The 16,824-nt window shown below is 36.4% G+C and overlaps 1 protein-coding gene across 6 annotated transcripts in view; it reads left to right on the forward strand.

Annotated features, from left to right (window-relative positions):
• The window catches only part of Caap1 (caspase activity and apoptosis inhibitor 1), a 113,159-nt gene that overhangs the window by 63,257 nt on the left and 33,078 nt on the right, over positions 1-16,824 (forward strand). Inside the window, exon 6 of one of the 6 annotated variants that reach the window (XR_012440421.1) lies at positions 10,549-10,617. The exons of the other annotated variants lie outside the window; for them this stretch is intronic. The gene's annotated coding sequence lies outside the window, so the exon portion shown is untranslated. The remainder of the gene's footprint in view (positions 1-10,548; positions 10,618-16,824) is intronic. 6 annotated transcript variants of the gene reach the window in all.

Below are 16,824 nucleotides of genomic sequence, written 5' to 3' on the forward strand. Positions count from 1 at the left end.
GCTACCATTGATACTTTATATCCATAGCAGTCACTTCCCATGCCTGCTTTCTCTCAGCCCCTGACAACCACTAATAACACTTTTTGTCTGTATAGATTTGCTTACTTTGGACATTTCATATAAATGGAATAGTGCAATAGGTGGCCTTTTGTGTCTGGCTTTTTTATTTTCGAGGTTCATTGATGTTTCCTGTATCTGTACTTCATTGCTTTTTATTGCCAAATAATGTTCCATTGTATAGGTACACTATAGAATTTTCTTTATTGCTAGTTTTGAGCAATTTGAGTACAATGTAGCTTATTGTCATTGTCTTTATATTTCTTCTTTCATTTGGAATTCACTGAGATTCTTGAGAACATTTTGACCATTTCTTCAAATATTTTATTGTACTTTTTTTCCTTTGGAGACTCCAATTGTATATACTTAACATAAAGTTTTTAGCATATCTTACTGATGATCTGGTCATCTCAATAACAATTTCTTTGTCCTTTTTTTTATTGTTCTGGGTGGGGATACATTGTGGCATTTACAAAAGTTCTTGTAGTGTGTCAAATTCTTCTGTCTGTCGTAAATTCACCAACCTTATTCTACATTATCTACCCTACCATTCATTCCATCCAGTGTGTTTTTCATGTTATACATGGTAGTTTTTAATTTTAAGAAGTTTGATAGATATCTTTTTATCTTCCAAGTCTTAACCTTTTGAGCATGTAGAAAACAGTTATAATGACATTTTTAGAAGTCCTTGTCTTCTTACTCTTGCAGCTGTGCCAGTTGTGGGCTTGTTTCACTTAATTAGTTTTTCTTCTCATGATGGGCCAATCTTCTAGTTTCTTTACAAACCTGGCAACCTATGATTGAGTGCCACACATTCTGAATTTTACTTTGTTGGTTACTGGATACGTTTATTCATACATAGTCATGAGCCTTTTTAATGAGATACAGTTAAGTTACTTGTAAATAGTTTCATTCTTTCTATTCTTGCTTTTAAGATTTCCTAAGCAGGATGCATCCTGCTAATCGTTCCCCAATACTAGAATACCCTTCTGTGAGATTAACACACAATGTGAATCATTAAGGCTTTCCATTCTGGCTGGAACAGGCACTATTTCTAGTCTTGTGTGGCTGCTGGGCCCAGTTACCTTTGCTTCTTTATGACAGTTCATTCCTGGCCTCTGGTTGCTTCTCACATAGGACATCCTCTGCATATCTTGAGTTCTCTTTCTGGGTACACTCATCTCCGCTGCACTTTTCTGAAAACTCCTGCTACCATGGTCCTTCTGGGCTTAAACTTCATTTCTTCGACTTAGGGAATGACCTCTGTGCTCTGCCTAGTTCCCTTTCCTTGTTCTACTCCCTGGAGCACTCTGAAAACAATAATCATTAGCCTTGGCTTGCTTCCTACCTGACGTGGGTCACTTGTCTCTTGTCTTAAGAGTGTCTTCAAGATTGTTGCTTCACATATTTTGTCTGTTCTTCAGTTGTTTCAGGAGGATGAATAAGTCCAGTCCCCATTACTCCATTTTGACCAGAGGTGGAGCTTCCTTCATTCTTAGTGGGTATTTTTCAATGGATATAGAATTCTGGGTTGCCTCTCCTGATCCTTTTCAGTACTTAAAACATGTTTCACTGTCTTCTGCCTTTCACAGTTTCTAATAAGAAGTATTTGAATTGTTGTTTCCTTGTATGTAATGTTCCATTTTCCTTGGGCTGTCATCACAATTTTTGCTTTATTTTCTCCTTTATCTGGGACTCCAGTTATTTAAGTATTAGAACTTTTGATATGGTTTCAAGGTCCCTGAGGCTTGTTCATATTAGATAATTTCCTGTATTATCTTGAAGTTCTTGTATTCATTCCAATTTTATCTTATTTCTGCTATTAAGCTCATACAGTGATTTTTATTCACATATCGTACTGGGAGTGTATTGTGACATTTACAAAAGTGCTTACGATACATCTTAGTTAGACTCCCTCTCTCCATCATTCTCCTTTATACCCCTACCCCCCACAGCAGATTTTAGTTTTCCATTTTCAAATGTAATATTTCTACCATATTTGCCCTCCTTTACCCTTTCCTTATATCCTCCCCGCTACCACTGGTACCACCCCCCACAGAGGACCTGTTTTACCTTCCTGTCCTTCATTTAAAAAAAAAAAGACATTTTTGTTTGTTTAAGATAGCTATACATGGAGTTTCATTATTACATTTCCATGTATGTATATCTTATTTCTTAAATTGGTTCACCCCCTCCATTTTTTCCCCTTTCTACTTAAGTGCCATTCCTGTGGTGATTTCAGCAGGTTTAAATATTCTATGTTCATTCTTATACAGAAAGTACATCTACTATATTCATCTTTACTTCCTTCTTTTTCCCTCCCTGTCCCATTAGTGCCCTCCCCTTAGTGTGACCTGTTTTTCATTCTTATCCTTCATTGTTTAGGTGTCTATTTCTTGTTCACTGGAATTTTTGCCTTGGTAGTATACCTGTACATGCATTGTGCTTAAGTTAATGTAATCCCCCTCCACTGTACGTCTTTGTTCTTCTTCCCTATCCTGTGTTGTTTAACAGTTTTCAGTGTGTTTTGTTGTGTCTTGTCCCCTTTTCTTCCTCCCTTGGTCTCCTCTACCCATCCAGCTTCTGAGTACATATTCTGTATATATATGTATGTATATATAATACTGCTTTTATTTGTATTGGGCCTGTATTCCACATATGAGAGAAAACATGCAGCCTTTGGCTTTCTGACCCTGGCCAACTTCACTTAAGATGATGTTCTCCATTTCCATCCATTTATGACAAAATTTCATTCTTTATGGCTGACTAAAATTCCATTGGATATAAATACCACATTTTCTTCTTTATTCAGTTTTGGGGCATCTTGGCTGTTTCCATAGCTTGGCTGTTGTGAATAATGCTACAATAAACGTGGGTGTGCAGGTATCTTTATTGTAACCTGACTTACATTCCTTCAAATATATGCTTAGGAGTGGTATTGCTGGATCATATGGCAGTTCTATTTTTAGTTTTTTGAGGAGCCTCCATACTGTTTTCCATGTGATTGTACTAATTTACTTTCCCACCAACAGTATATGAGAGTTCATTTTGCCCCACCTCCTCACCAACATTTGTTGTTGTTTGTACTCTTGATGGTAGTCATTCTAACAGGAGTAGGTGGAATCTCAGTGTGGTTGTGATTTGCATTTCTTTATGACCAAGGATGTTGAGCATTTTGTCATGTGTTTTTTGGTCATTTGTACTTCTTCCTTTAAAGAAACTATTCAGTTCCTTTCTTTATTGGGTTGTTGATTCTTTGGGAGTTTAGTTTTTTGAACTTCCCATATATTCTAGTTATTAATCCTTTGTCACGTTGTATAGCTGGGAAGGATTTTCTCCCAGTCTATGGGTAGCCTCTTCAATTTAGAGACCCATTTCTTTTGCTGTTCAGAAACTTTCTACTTTCATGTGGAGTTTGTCAATCCTTTCTCTTAATTGCTGAGCCATTGGGGTCCTAGTTAGGAAGTTATTACCTATGCCTGTAAGGTCCAGTGAATTTCCTATTCTTTCCTGCACTCGTTTCAAAGTTTCAGGCCTTATATTAAGGTCTTTAATCCACTTTGAGTTGATATTTATACAGGATGAAAGACACGGATCCAGTTTCAGTTTTTGCATGCAGATACCCAGTTTTCCCAGCAACATTTGTTGAAGAGGCTGTCTTTTCTCCATCATATGTTTTGGGCACCTTTGTTGAAAATCAGGTGGGTGTAGCTGCATGGATTCATATCTGGGTCTTTTATTCTGTTCCATTGGTTTCAGTTTTTCCCCATTTAGTATGATGTTAGCTATCAGCTTGTCATTTGTAGCCTTTATTATGTTGAGGTACATTCCTTCTATTCCTAGTTTCATCAGTGCTTTTATCATGAAAAGATAATGAATTTTATCAAAGGCTTTTTCTGTATTGAGATGATCATGTGATTTTTAACTTTGCTTCTGTTAATATGCTGTATTTCATTTAATGACTTGAGTATGTTGAACCATCCCTGCATCCATGGAATGAAACTGATTTGGTCATGGTATATGATCTTTTTGATATGTTGTTGAATTTGGTTTGTCAGTATTTTATTGAGAATTTTTGCATCTAAGTTCATTAAAGAGATTGGCCTATAATTCTCTCTCTTTTTTTTTGTGTCTGGTTGTGGGATGAGTATAATACTGGCTTTGTAGAATGATTATGGCAGTGTTTCTTCCCTTTTTATTTCATGGAAATGTTTGAGGAGTGTTGGCATCAGTTCTTTAAAGGTCTGGTAGAATTCAGCAGTAAATTTGTCAAGATACTGGAATTTTCTTTTTGGGGAGATGCCTTATTGCTGCTTCAATTTTGTTGCTTGTTATAGATCTATTTGGGTAATTTATATCCTCTTGGTTCAATTTTGGTTGGCCATATGTGTCTAGAAATTTGTCCATTTCTTCTAGATTTTCCAGTTTATTTCAATATAGGTTTTCAAAGCAATCCCTAATGATGCCCTGGATTTCCTTGGTGTTTGTTGTGTTCTCCCCTTTTTCATTTCTAATTTTGGTAATTTGGGTCTTTTTCCTTCCTCATTTTAGTCATACTTGCTAAGGGTTATTCATTGACTCTTTGTATGATTTTTTTTTTTTTGTCTCTGTTTCATTGATTTTGGCCCTTATTTTTATTATCTCTCTCCTTCTCCTGGTTTTGGATTTAGTTTGTTCGTGTTTTTCTAGGAGTTTGAGATATAACAATAGTTTGCTTTATTTGAGATTTTTCTGTGTTTTTAATATATACATTTATGGCTATAAACTTTCCCCTAGTACTGTCTTTGCTGTGTTCCATAGGTTCTGATAGGTTTTGCTTTCATTTTCATTAGATTCCAGGAACTTTTTGATTTTTTCCTTTATTTCTTCATTGACTCATTGGTCATGAGGCAGCGTGTTGTTCATTCTCCAGGGGTGTGAGATACAGTGATTTTTAAACTGTATTTTTCTATTATAAAAACTCCATTTGGTTCTTTTTATATTTTCAGTGTATTTGCTGAAATACCTATCACTTTATTTGTTCCAACATTATTTTTCTTTGCCTTGTTGAGCATAGTCATAATGGCTGCCTTAACATTTTTGATAATTCCAATATCCAGGTTATGTTTGTTTGCTCTTTTTAGATTGCCTTTGAAATGAGGATAAATAATGTAAATTGAACAGATATCTTACTGCCTTCCCAGTTAAGCAATAGAATATTGTTAGGAGTTCAGAAACTCTAGGATCTTTTTAGGGTTGTTTGGTTTCTTTGTTTGCATTGTTTATTTAGTTTGTTTTTCAAAAATGAGAAAACTTAGATTTTGTTATAGGATGAGGGAAATGTTTAATCAAACTTGTGAAAGGGAGAATAAATACCTTTTTAGTCCTCAGAACTTATAACCACAATAAAGTATACTAAACTAACATAAGTATGATTAAAATTTAAAACTCGAGCCATTCCAACTCTCATACATTGCTGGTGGGAGTTTAACAGGTGCACTGTATTGGAAAATTATTTAGTGTGTATCTTCTAAAACTAAACAAATATATAACCTGTGGTCTAACAATTTGACTCCTAGTTATGTACTTCTTAGATCTGTGATTATATTACATTATAAGAGATGTATGAAAATGTTCATAGTAAAAATATTCCTAATGTCAAAATTTGGAAACACCCTAAATGTCCATCAATAGTTCAATGAACAATTGTGATTAAGTCAAATAATAAAATGTCATGTAGCAATGAGTTTGAGCAAGCTGCTACATGCAATATGGAAGGATTTTACGTGTGATATTGAATGAAGGAAATAAGACATGGAAGGGGTCATGAGGAGGATTATTTCCTCATCTGATTGATGATTACCCTGGTTTGTTTTCCTTGCAAGGATCTATCAAATATAATTTGTGACCTTTTCTATATTATACTTCATAGAAGAGTTAACTTTTTACTAAAAAGAAAATCCTTTTTACTGGGATTTACTCTTTTACCAACATCTTAATTAATTAGCTACATTCTCAGCATATTAAAATACATTTTTTTATATCTCTATATTTAGGATGACATCAGGTTTCTTATGATTGAGATGATTAATGCTAAATTTAGTTTCCATGGGCACATTCTGTAATTGTTCTAGAGGTACTGTTTATCTCTGTTACGTTCAGTTTCTATGTTGGATTTTTTTTTTTTATATGTTACTTGTGTAACAATCTTCTTCCGGTCTTTCATATACATATAGTTCCAAGACTTTGCATAAGGAAGTTGAGAATTAACATGATACTGTATTTTTTAAAGAAAGCCGGTTGAGAGGTTAGAAGTGGAACCACTGTACAAAAATTATAGGACATTTTAACCTCATTAAAGAAAAGACTTTAATTCAGTGACCTCAAGAAACAGGTTGTAGTAGTTATCTATTTCTATACCACTGAATACTCCCAAACTTTGTAACTTAAAACAACAAACATTTATTCTTCTCACAATTTCCATGAGTCAGAACTTGAATGTAGCTCAACCAGCTTGTGTGGTGCAGGATTGCTCACAAGGATATGATTGAGATGTCAGGTGGGACTATGGTCTTACTTGATGGCTAGACGGGAAAGAGGATCCATTTCTAATGTTACTCGTGACTTTTTTTTTTTTTTTTTTTTGGCAGGATTTAGTTCCTTGTGGGTTGTTACTCTGAAGACCTCAGTTTCTCATTGGGTGTTGGGCAAAGGCCTTCCTCGGTTTCTTGCCATGAGGCTTTTCCACAGAGCAGTTTATAACATAGCACCTGTCTTCCATCAGAGCCAGTAATCAAGAGGCCAAAAAAGGGTAAACAAGATGAGAGCAAAATTATTTTTGTCACATCCATTATTTTTGTTATACTCTATATATTAAAGTCCAGCCTATACTCAAAAGAGGACATTATATAAGAACATGAATATTAAGTGGTGGAGTTGTAACTAATCAGCTTGCAGGTAGAAATCATGAGTAAGTGAGACAGTACTAGCCTTTGAGTGCCCAAGATCTAGTAGCTGGACTGGTAGACACAGAGTTTTATATCTCCAAGTTGCTCTGAAAACTAGGGCCCTATTACTCCAGGCTTTGGAGTATAAAGGTTTATAACTCCATAGATACTCAGGTTGGAGGCTTATTGCTCTGAGCTTTAACCACCAGTGGCCCTAGCACTTAACAACTGTTGTCTCCATGGCTTTCACCAGCAGTTAACAGCAGCAATAGGCAGTGCCTTCTAGTGCAGCTCCCTGGAACTCTTCTAGCAGCCAGCAGCCCACAGTTTCTCATCTGTGCTCTACCTCCTCTGTTTCCCATTGTCCTGCCCCCTGTCACTCTCTGGAATTTTTCAGTTCTTTTGCCACTGTTGCTGGTACCACTGGGGTGGTGACTGCTGCCACCTTTGCTGCTATTACTGCTCTGGGGATGCTTCTACCATCTCCTCTTCATGTTACCAGCTCAGCCTGCTACTAATGATAAAGATTGGGGCTGGCAGAGTGGCTCAAGTGGTAATAGTGCCTGCCTAGCATGGGTACTAATCATGGCACAGCCCTTCAAGCAAATGAAGGATGGTGTTTGTTCTAATCTCAGGCCTGCTGGATTCTCAGGGGAAGTGTTCCCTGTATGGCCTGGGTGAAAATGATTGTTAAGATTTCATGAAAGCTTGTAATGGCAAAAAGTCTGGCTTAAGCTGTTAGAAATAGTGGCTGCCTGGCTGATAGTCCTCTGCTTGAGGCAGCCAGGCACCAGGGAAATGTCTAACAGCTGTCAATTAGAAGGTTAATGCACCCCATCCCTCAGCAGCTTAACTTATTTAAAAGAAAAATAAGCACTAAAATGGGTGCTTATAATAAAGGTTTATCATTAGCATTAACAGTGTTTTAATGCTATTTAACACCTCTTAGTCAAATATCCATGGGGAGATTTGGGTCATTTTACTTGACTCATAGTCCTGGGGAACATCTTAGATGCTGTCTATCATACTTGTCCTTGGCTCTAAGTAACCCAATATGCATAACTTTGGTTTAGAGTACACCTCAGAGTTTCCTTTTGCTGGTTTATTCTGATTTCTGTTCTTTAGGGTGTTTCTCTAATCTTAATAAGTTTGGGTCAAGCATATTGTCTTCAAGAGATCTTAAGCCTTGTCTTTCCCTCTGTTTACTCTAGTTTTTTCTCTGTTCTCTGCCCTGCATAGCAAAGAATTATCTTTGTTTATTTTATATGCTATAGTCTCTAATTCTGGACTTATACTCATTCTGTGTTTTAAAGTAGTAGAGAAGTAAAATAAATTTATCCATATTCTGTTCTTATGCAAGAGGATATTCTATAAGAGCTTTAATTAGTGGAACTGTCAGCTAGTAGTAGTTTGTGCCACCCTCATTTCATTTAACAGTGTGAGTTTAGATGTAGGCTATCATTTATTCCCCTTTTAGATATTTTCTCAAAAGGAGATAATTGATGCTGTTAATAAATTTTAAAGAATCTCTTTAAGGCCATCTTCATTTACAATGAAATACTGTATTATCATCTGTTTTTCTTTGTGTTACAAGTAATGATTTAAGAAAGACTTGAAATGATGATAGCTTTTGGCCCTTTTTAAACATCAAAGAAAAATTATTGGGGGATAAATGAACAACTCTACGAATAACTTTTCCGGTTGTAAAATAATGTTTATTTGAATAATGTTTAACTAATGCAAAGGCAGATGGTTAATAATGTCTATGTGTGAACATAAAAGTAAAATAAGTATTTAAAAGTTTTTAAAAATCAAATGGACATGGGCACTGAATCTGTTGCTATTTTCAATGGGGAACAAATTTAAAATAATATAAAATATTTCAAAACAATTTCTCAGTCATGGAACATAGTGTCTTATTTGGCTTCTCATTGGTATCTCTGTTCTTTCTAGAAATGCTGAAGTACTGAAATCCTTTCTTTCATCATTCTACTTTATATATACATATATGAAGCCCATCAACCATATTCTCTCACCTTCATCTCCTCCATTCACCCTGCCCCCTCCCAGCAGTGCCTCCCCCACACTGCACCTATTTTACAATCCGTTCTTTCATTTTAAATTCCAGAGTCAGTGTTCAAAGGGGTTTCTCAGTGTATCCCTGATGTGAATATACTTTGGACTTACCTGCCTTTCTGCCTTCAGTGCTTGCAGTTAGTCTCCGGTCATTCAGGTCACCTCTCTGACCACTCCCTATGCTAGCACCTCCACATTGCATTCTTCATTCTTCTGTATAGTTCATAACACTTGCCACTGCCCTGCATACATACTTACTTGCTTCCATTTTTATTCTCTTCACTCATCTCAAGAATATAGGCCAGATGTGGTGACTTATATCTATATTTTTAACACTGGAGGCTGAGGCAGGAGGATCACAAGGTCAAACCCAGCCTGGGCTATATAGCTAGTCCCTGCCTCAGAACCAAAATGAAGAAACCAAGAAATTGTTCTGTTTCATTCACATTGAATTCTCAGAATTTAGGACAGAGCTTAACACATAATAAGTTCTTAGTAAATACTTGGTTAAAACATAATGAATTTTTTTTTGGTGAAAGCAAAAAAGGAAGGAGATTAGTTTTAGGCAAGTATAATAGGGGAATGTGAAAATCAAATTCTCTATGGTATGGTTTTGCCTTAGATTGTACAGGAAGAGGGAGAAAACTGAAAGCAGAAATCCTTTTCTATAGTGGTGATCCTCCATTTTACCCAGGAATAGGTTCTGTGGCCAGTCCCTGAGTCAGCAGTTATTTTGACTCTAACTGAAAGAGATGAAGTTCCTAAGAATTTATTATATATGTTTCTTGCCACTGAGCAAGAAAAATACATACCCATCAGTGTTGACTGGTTGGTAATTTCTGAAACAAGATGCCACAGCTCCTCATAAATAACAGAGTTACAGAATCACAGAGAATTTGGCAGAGATCAATCTCTAAATGGATGAGTTAGTCTGTAAGCAAATAGCTGCTCACCTTCTTCTGACTTGTAAGAATGCTCCATGTGTTTTCTAACCAAGACTCTCAATTCAGTGTGTCCCTAGAGATCATGAAATTTTCACAGACTAACAAAAAGACTAACAGGTCAGCAACTGAGCATTAGCAGAAGGGGGTATTGTGTTTTAAGTGAGAAATGGAGGTACATCCCTATACCATTTCTAGAAAATCTTAACTTACTGTCACAGAAATTTGCTGTGAAATTTAGGTAGTTGAATTTAACCTTGATGTCATGGGATGAGAAAGGAGTATAGGTATCATCAGTGATCTGTGATTCCCTGCCAGTAAAATATGTGGCAGCTTAGTTGTTTTATTTGTGGCATATTTATAAGGATCTGTTATACAATATCTTTACTATATATATGTGAATTAACTTGTGTAAAATCATAACTTTGTAATCAAAGACATTTTCAGTCCTAGCCACATTTCTCTAGTAAAGTTGCCACAGGAACTAAAATCTCATTTTATGGGTATATTGTCTAATATTTACTGTTTTTCCCATTGGAACCTGCCAGCATTCCCAACTCCATGAATGAGCACAAAGAGATGATCTAAGAGCATGTGGTTATGATTTGCACTTAAAAGTGAGTATAAACGAAACAATCCCGTACCCATTTTGGAAGAGGAATGAGATGGCATGGAATGACATTTGATCCATGAGGTGCCATCAGCTTTTTGGCAGGTGTTGGCAGAATGGTTAGAAATTTGAAAACAGCTAAAAAAGATTAATGCCACTTTTTAATAGTCTTGATACAGTGATTTTCTCATTGTAATGGTTTTTTATTTTTTGGTGGGACTAGAGTTTGAACTCAGGGCTTTGTGCTTGCAAAGCTACCAGCTTGCTCTACTGCTTGAGCCATACCTCCAGTCCATTTTCTAGTTATTGTGAAGATGGGGTTTCACAAACTATTTTTCCTAGACGGGGCTCGAATTACGATCCTCCCGATAGCCTCCCAAGTAGCTGCGATTATAGGCATAAGCCACCAGTGCCTGGCCTGTAATGCTTTTTAAAGCTTTTTTGTATTTGAAAAATCTGGACAAAAATTCTTCTTTAAGGAATTTTTCAGTATGTCACTTGACAGGAGTAAGTATGGAAAATATTAACTAATTTCAGATGGATAGCCTTAGACAAAGTTGTAAAATAAGCCAGTTGCCTTTGTGGTAATCCACTGTTTTCTTTGAAGCATCCTTCCTATGGAAGGGACATGACTATCAGTTGGAAGATTGTAGAAATATCTGTTTTTGTTACTTGTGTACTTCTTATATTTGCTAATTAAAATATACAGGTGTTACAGCAGATGAGGGCTTATGTTTATTGTGTCATTTTAAATCATGTACACAGTGATGCCTTTTGAGGCAGAGATATCTAGAATAAAGGAGGAAAGTTGAGTACTGGAAAGGCATCAGATACTGGAAGGTTTGATCTTCTAGACAGTAAATGCAGTGAAAAGGGCTAAGAGACATGAGCCTGTTTTGACTAAGAAATGCAACTTGGATATCTTGAGCACTCTGCAAAGAGGGGCCCATTGAGATGTAGTATAGAATACTCTAGGTGCTCCAGATCACCCAATGAAAGACAGGGATTTCAGGGATTTTTTTTTCCCTGAACATCCCATCTGAAGTCCAGATATCCCTAAGAGAAGACCCTGAGTATGTGTACAACAGTAAGAAACAGAAATCTTTTTTATTTGCATGCCATATACATTGTAGCAATATGTACAATAGCCAAGAGGCAGAAGCAACTCAGATGTCCATTGAGGGTGAATGGATAAAGAAAATGTGGTATATGCATAAAAAGAATATTATTTAGACTTACAAAAGGAAACCCGGTCACAGCCCACAACATGAAAGTATATTAAGGACATTACAACAAGTGAAATAAGTCAGTTAAAAAAAGCAAATTTTGTATGATTCCATTGATATGAGCTCCCTAGAGTAGTCAAACTCAGAAACAGGAAGTAGAACAGTGATTTCCAGGGGCTATGGAAGGGAGAAATAGAGATTGTAGTTTCATGGTGTTATATAATGAATTGTGTCCCTCCAAAATTCATATGTGAAAGTCCTAACCTGTACAGGGACTGTATTTGCAGATACGGCCTTTAAATAGGTAGTTAACATTAAATGAGATCATAACTGGGGGGCCTTAGTCCAAAATGAGTGATGTCCTTATAAGCAGAGGAAGAGACTGTGAGAATGCATTGAGGAGACGGCATTCCCCAGGCAAAGGACAGAGGACTTAAGACCTAACAACACCTTCATATGGGATTTCTGGCCTCTGTGGCTGTAAGAAAATGAATTTCTGTTGTGTAGGACACCCAGTCAGTGGTATTATATTGTGGTGGCCAGAGCAAACTAATGAAGGCAGACATAGCGTTTCTGGAATCTAAGAAGCAGGCTCAGATTAGTTTTGCATATTCTAGCATCATGTAAATGAACTCATGCAGTGTATACTCTTGTGTAAGACTTTCACTCTGTGTTAGTGTTTGTGAGATTTCTCCATGTTGTCCCATGTATCACTTACTTGTTCTTTTATGTTGTCAATTTCATTACTTGCCACAGTTTGTTTATTTGATTGATGGACACTGTATGTTTGCTAGTCGTAGACTATTTGAATAAACATTCCTATGTTTATTCTTGTACAAGTCTTTTGGGAACATATTTTCATTTTTATTGGGTAAATATCTGCCTGTGGAACTGCTAGTGTGTTTCCTTTTAAAAGGAACCCTTTTCTCAGCATGGCTGGGTAGTTTACTTCCCACCGCCTCACCCACACTTGATGTGATGGTGTCCATCACTATGGACATTGTGGTGAATGTGTAGTGGTACCTCCTTGTGGTTTTGGTCTTCATTTACTTAATGATGCATGTGGTTGAGAACTTTTTCATGTGCTTGTTGGCCATGTCTGCATACATATTTTGACTCTAATTTTTTTTCCTTATTTTTCATGTTGTCACATCTCTTTCCATATCCTGGGTACCAGTCCTTTGTCAGATACATGTCTTGCCTATGTTTCCTTCAAGGCTGTGGCTTACTTGTTCACTTTTTTAGTGGTGTCTTTTGATGAGAAGTTTTAATTTTGATAAAGTATAATTTATTTTCTCTTTTTCCCTATGGTTATTGCTTTCTATAGTTTAGGAACACATTCCCCCTTTGCTAAAAGCATTGTAGTTTCTGTGTTTACATTTAGGATGTTTATTTCCTATTTTCACAGTTTTCTGTGAATAAACCTTTTAAACAGTGTAAAATAATACCCAGTTAAATTACTTTTATGTATGAGCAAATAAATGAAATTTAATCAGGTTATGAGAATCCTATTAAGGTGTCTTTCCTGAGAAAATATGTGCAAATATGGAATTACTGAAAAGAACAGACCATCTTCCATAGTTATGTTTTGTTTTCAAGCATGTAATTTAAGAATATTAAAGGTTCCTCTGATGAAGGAACAACCTTGACCTAGAAAAGAATTTTAAACACACATTGGTTATGGTAAGAGAAAATGGACAGTTCTATGCATTTCTGTACAATGGTGGGTGTGGGAAAGAGAAGTAGCACCAATGCCCTATGTAGTGGTCTCACTGCACAGGGAATTTGGGAGGAAAAATGAGAACAGAAACTGTTTCCTCCTTGGTTGCCTTACTCCTCTTGGGTCCCATTTGTCCTCACACTTATTTTTTCAGTCTTACACCTTCAGATCTGCTAGCATATGACTCTGGCCACACTACTTCACACAAAGATTGTCATTTTTGTTCCTTTAGGAGCATGACTCCCAACTGCACATCAGTAGAAGAGTCTGATGCTTACGAATGCACAGGCCATGTCCAACTGAGGCAAGTGTCTCATTTAAACTCTCATGTAACATTTGCTCTGAAAATGGATTTTCTGATATTTTCCACTTAAATAACTGTGGATTAACTTTTAGTAAGGCCAACATAGTGGAAGTTAAGCAGAGCGTATAACCCCAGACTGTTGGGCAGTTATACATTGTCACAGTTCTGCCTTAATTCACTGCATATTGCTTCCTTCGAAATTTGCAAACAGATTTTAAATTTTTCACCTTTTAATGTCTGGAAATGCTGGAAGCATTTGACCATTTGTTCACCTTGTTTGAGCTGTACACCCAGGTAGGGTAAGAATATATTTGCCAAAGCAAAGAATACTCCTCTGAAAGATTAGATTAGTACATTCAAATGTTCTACTAACTTGGACTGCCATAGAATGTTAGTGATCATGTTTTTATGCAATCCTACTAGTGATAGCATTCCATGTTGTGATGTTTCCCCAAAAGATTTTTTATGAACTTAAAAAGTTTCTAATATAAAGGTTATATTATCAACAAATGCTAGTTTGAAAGAACAAAATAGGATTTTGAAGATTACCCTTCTTTAACAATGCCTTAAATTTTTATCTCCTTATCCATTCCTCATTGCTTTCTTTCTCAAGACATTATGGTTTATTGTGTCTCCACTAGGTACCTTGCATGTGATTTACACGGTGAATGGCCCTGCTTTCAGAGCAAGTTAATGATATAATATCCCCATTTATATTCAGAGTAGTCAACACTTTCTAGCTCTCAGAATAATAAAAGCACCTGCATTTAATATACATGGAAGAATGGGAAGGCAAATAGCAGATAAGGCACAATCAGGTAAGTATAATCAGATAAAATATCACAATATTATAGTAGATCAGCATCTGGTAATGACTTGAATTTTGAAAGACTGACAAACAATATGGCCTCAAGCATCCAGGCAGACCCCATTCAGAGTGACTCTTCCAGAGCTGATTGCTCCTCTCATGTGTTTTCTGGCAGATTAAGCAGGTAGATTTCTTACTTTAACTCTTTTAGAACTACACTGTGCCACTGGAAAAACACTGGCAATGTTCCTTTTGAGTCCAGATTGGAAACAAAAACAAATGATGTATCTAAAGGTAAAACCTTATATCCCCAGCAATTATCTCAAATTGATTCAAATCAATTTTATTAAAAGCAAATAAAGCTTGCTGTACTAGGCAGAGCTTTCATTTCCATCTCTGCACTTGCCTGCATGGTGTTAGCATTTTATTCTTATTTTTTTGAATAATAGGAATACTATTAGGTTATTGGAAACTGCTCTCCAAGGGCATCTTACTTTTGAAGCTGATACACTGATACACAGCTGGTAAACCTAACTGTGTATCTCAGCCTTGCATGAGCCCTTATACATCAGAACAATATGGAACCAGATAGAAAGTTTCAAATTTGCCACAGTCAGAACTGAACCAACTTGGTTTATAAAGTAGAATTTAGCAATTTTCTTTTAAGCTACTCTTTGTTGGAGGCTAGTGATTTCTTCCTTTAATTCATTTCATCTTCTCTGGTGCTTTGAAGATTTGGGGAGTATAAGCTGTTAAGATGTGAAGAAGGCCCAGATTCCAAGGTCTAGCAAACAGTCTGCCCCAATGTAGGCATCTCCAACCACAGCAGGGCCCAGGTGCCTTGTGGAGGGATCAGAATTGCCTTTTTTTCTTATCTGCTGCAATTGAATAGGATATCCTATGCAGAAAATTAAATCAACAGCTCCATCTTCTGAGAAGGGCTCTGTTCACTCTCTTGTTGTTTAGATTGTATACTGTTGTTTGCTGTTCTAAAGGTGGTAGCACTGGGCACTGGCCAAATAGTGTTAAATGAAGCTTCCATAAATATGAGTATGAATGAGATAAAGAACTATTGTTTTCTGAACTACTTTGTTTTTGTGCAAAGGACTCTTCTCAAAATACATCTCCACCTGTCCTGGCTTAGACGCCATAACAAAATATCATAAATTGAATGGCTTTAAACAACAGAAATTTATTTTCTCACAGTTTTAGAGATTGAAGTCCAAAATCAGGGTGACAGTATGGCTAAGTCCTGGTGTGGGCTTTTTTCCTGGTTTACAGGTAGCAGTCATCTCAGTGTGTGCTTCCATGAGTTCCTCTTTGTGTTTCCAAGTATAGGAGCAGAAAGAGCAACCCACGTCTTTGGTGCTTCTTTTTATAATTGTACTAAACCTACCACCATAATCTCATCTAATCTGATTACCCTCCCAAACTTCCATCTCTATAAACACCATCATTACATTAGGGGTTAAGACTTTAATAAATGATTTTGGGGGGGACACAGTTCAGTCCATAGTGCTACCCAACAGTTGTATTATTGTGACAGTTAGTAAGGTTGAGACAGAGCTGCTGTCTTCAAAAAAGTTGAAGAGTATAAATAGTTCAGTCCATAATGAAGCAAATTGAAATTTGTCAGTTGACTAGGAGTATTAATAGCTGTGTTTGTTCTCATCCCTCCTCATCTTTACTCACTCATCCCTGTTACACCCACTGTAGGCTTATATAGGTAGCGTTCAATCACAAGAGAAAGTGTATCAGGAATTAACATGGAAAATTCACAACTTCCAGGGTGCTTGTAAGTGTCAGCTATCTCTTGAACTTTCTATTATGGTTTCTACCCTTGTTGTAACATGGACTGTTCACTCATTTCAAAATAATAAGTTAACTCACAATGGGTGAATTCACTCACTCTGGAAATGTTCAGCTATATTTTGAATGCCATGATTGGAAAAAATAATTGATTTTTAGAATATTTCTAATGGTAAAAGTAGAAAGCATGAAGGAGCCTAGTGGAGAGTCATGGGTTAATTACAGCACCTTGTTTCCCAAGCAATCTGTTTTGTATAATGTTTCCTTTCACATAATCCATCATTGAATGCTTTGGGGAGATGGGATGAGATTTACATTTTACAATTGAGCTTCTTCAAGGTCATGAG

Source organism: Castor canadensis, chromosome 13 (genome assembly GCF_047511655.1).
Source record: "Castor canadensis chromosome 13, mCasCan1.hap1v2, whole genome shotgun sequence".
Classification (NCBI taxonomy): Eukaryota; Metazoa; Chordata; class Mammalia; order Rodentia; family Castoridae; genus Castor; species Castor canadensis.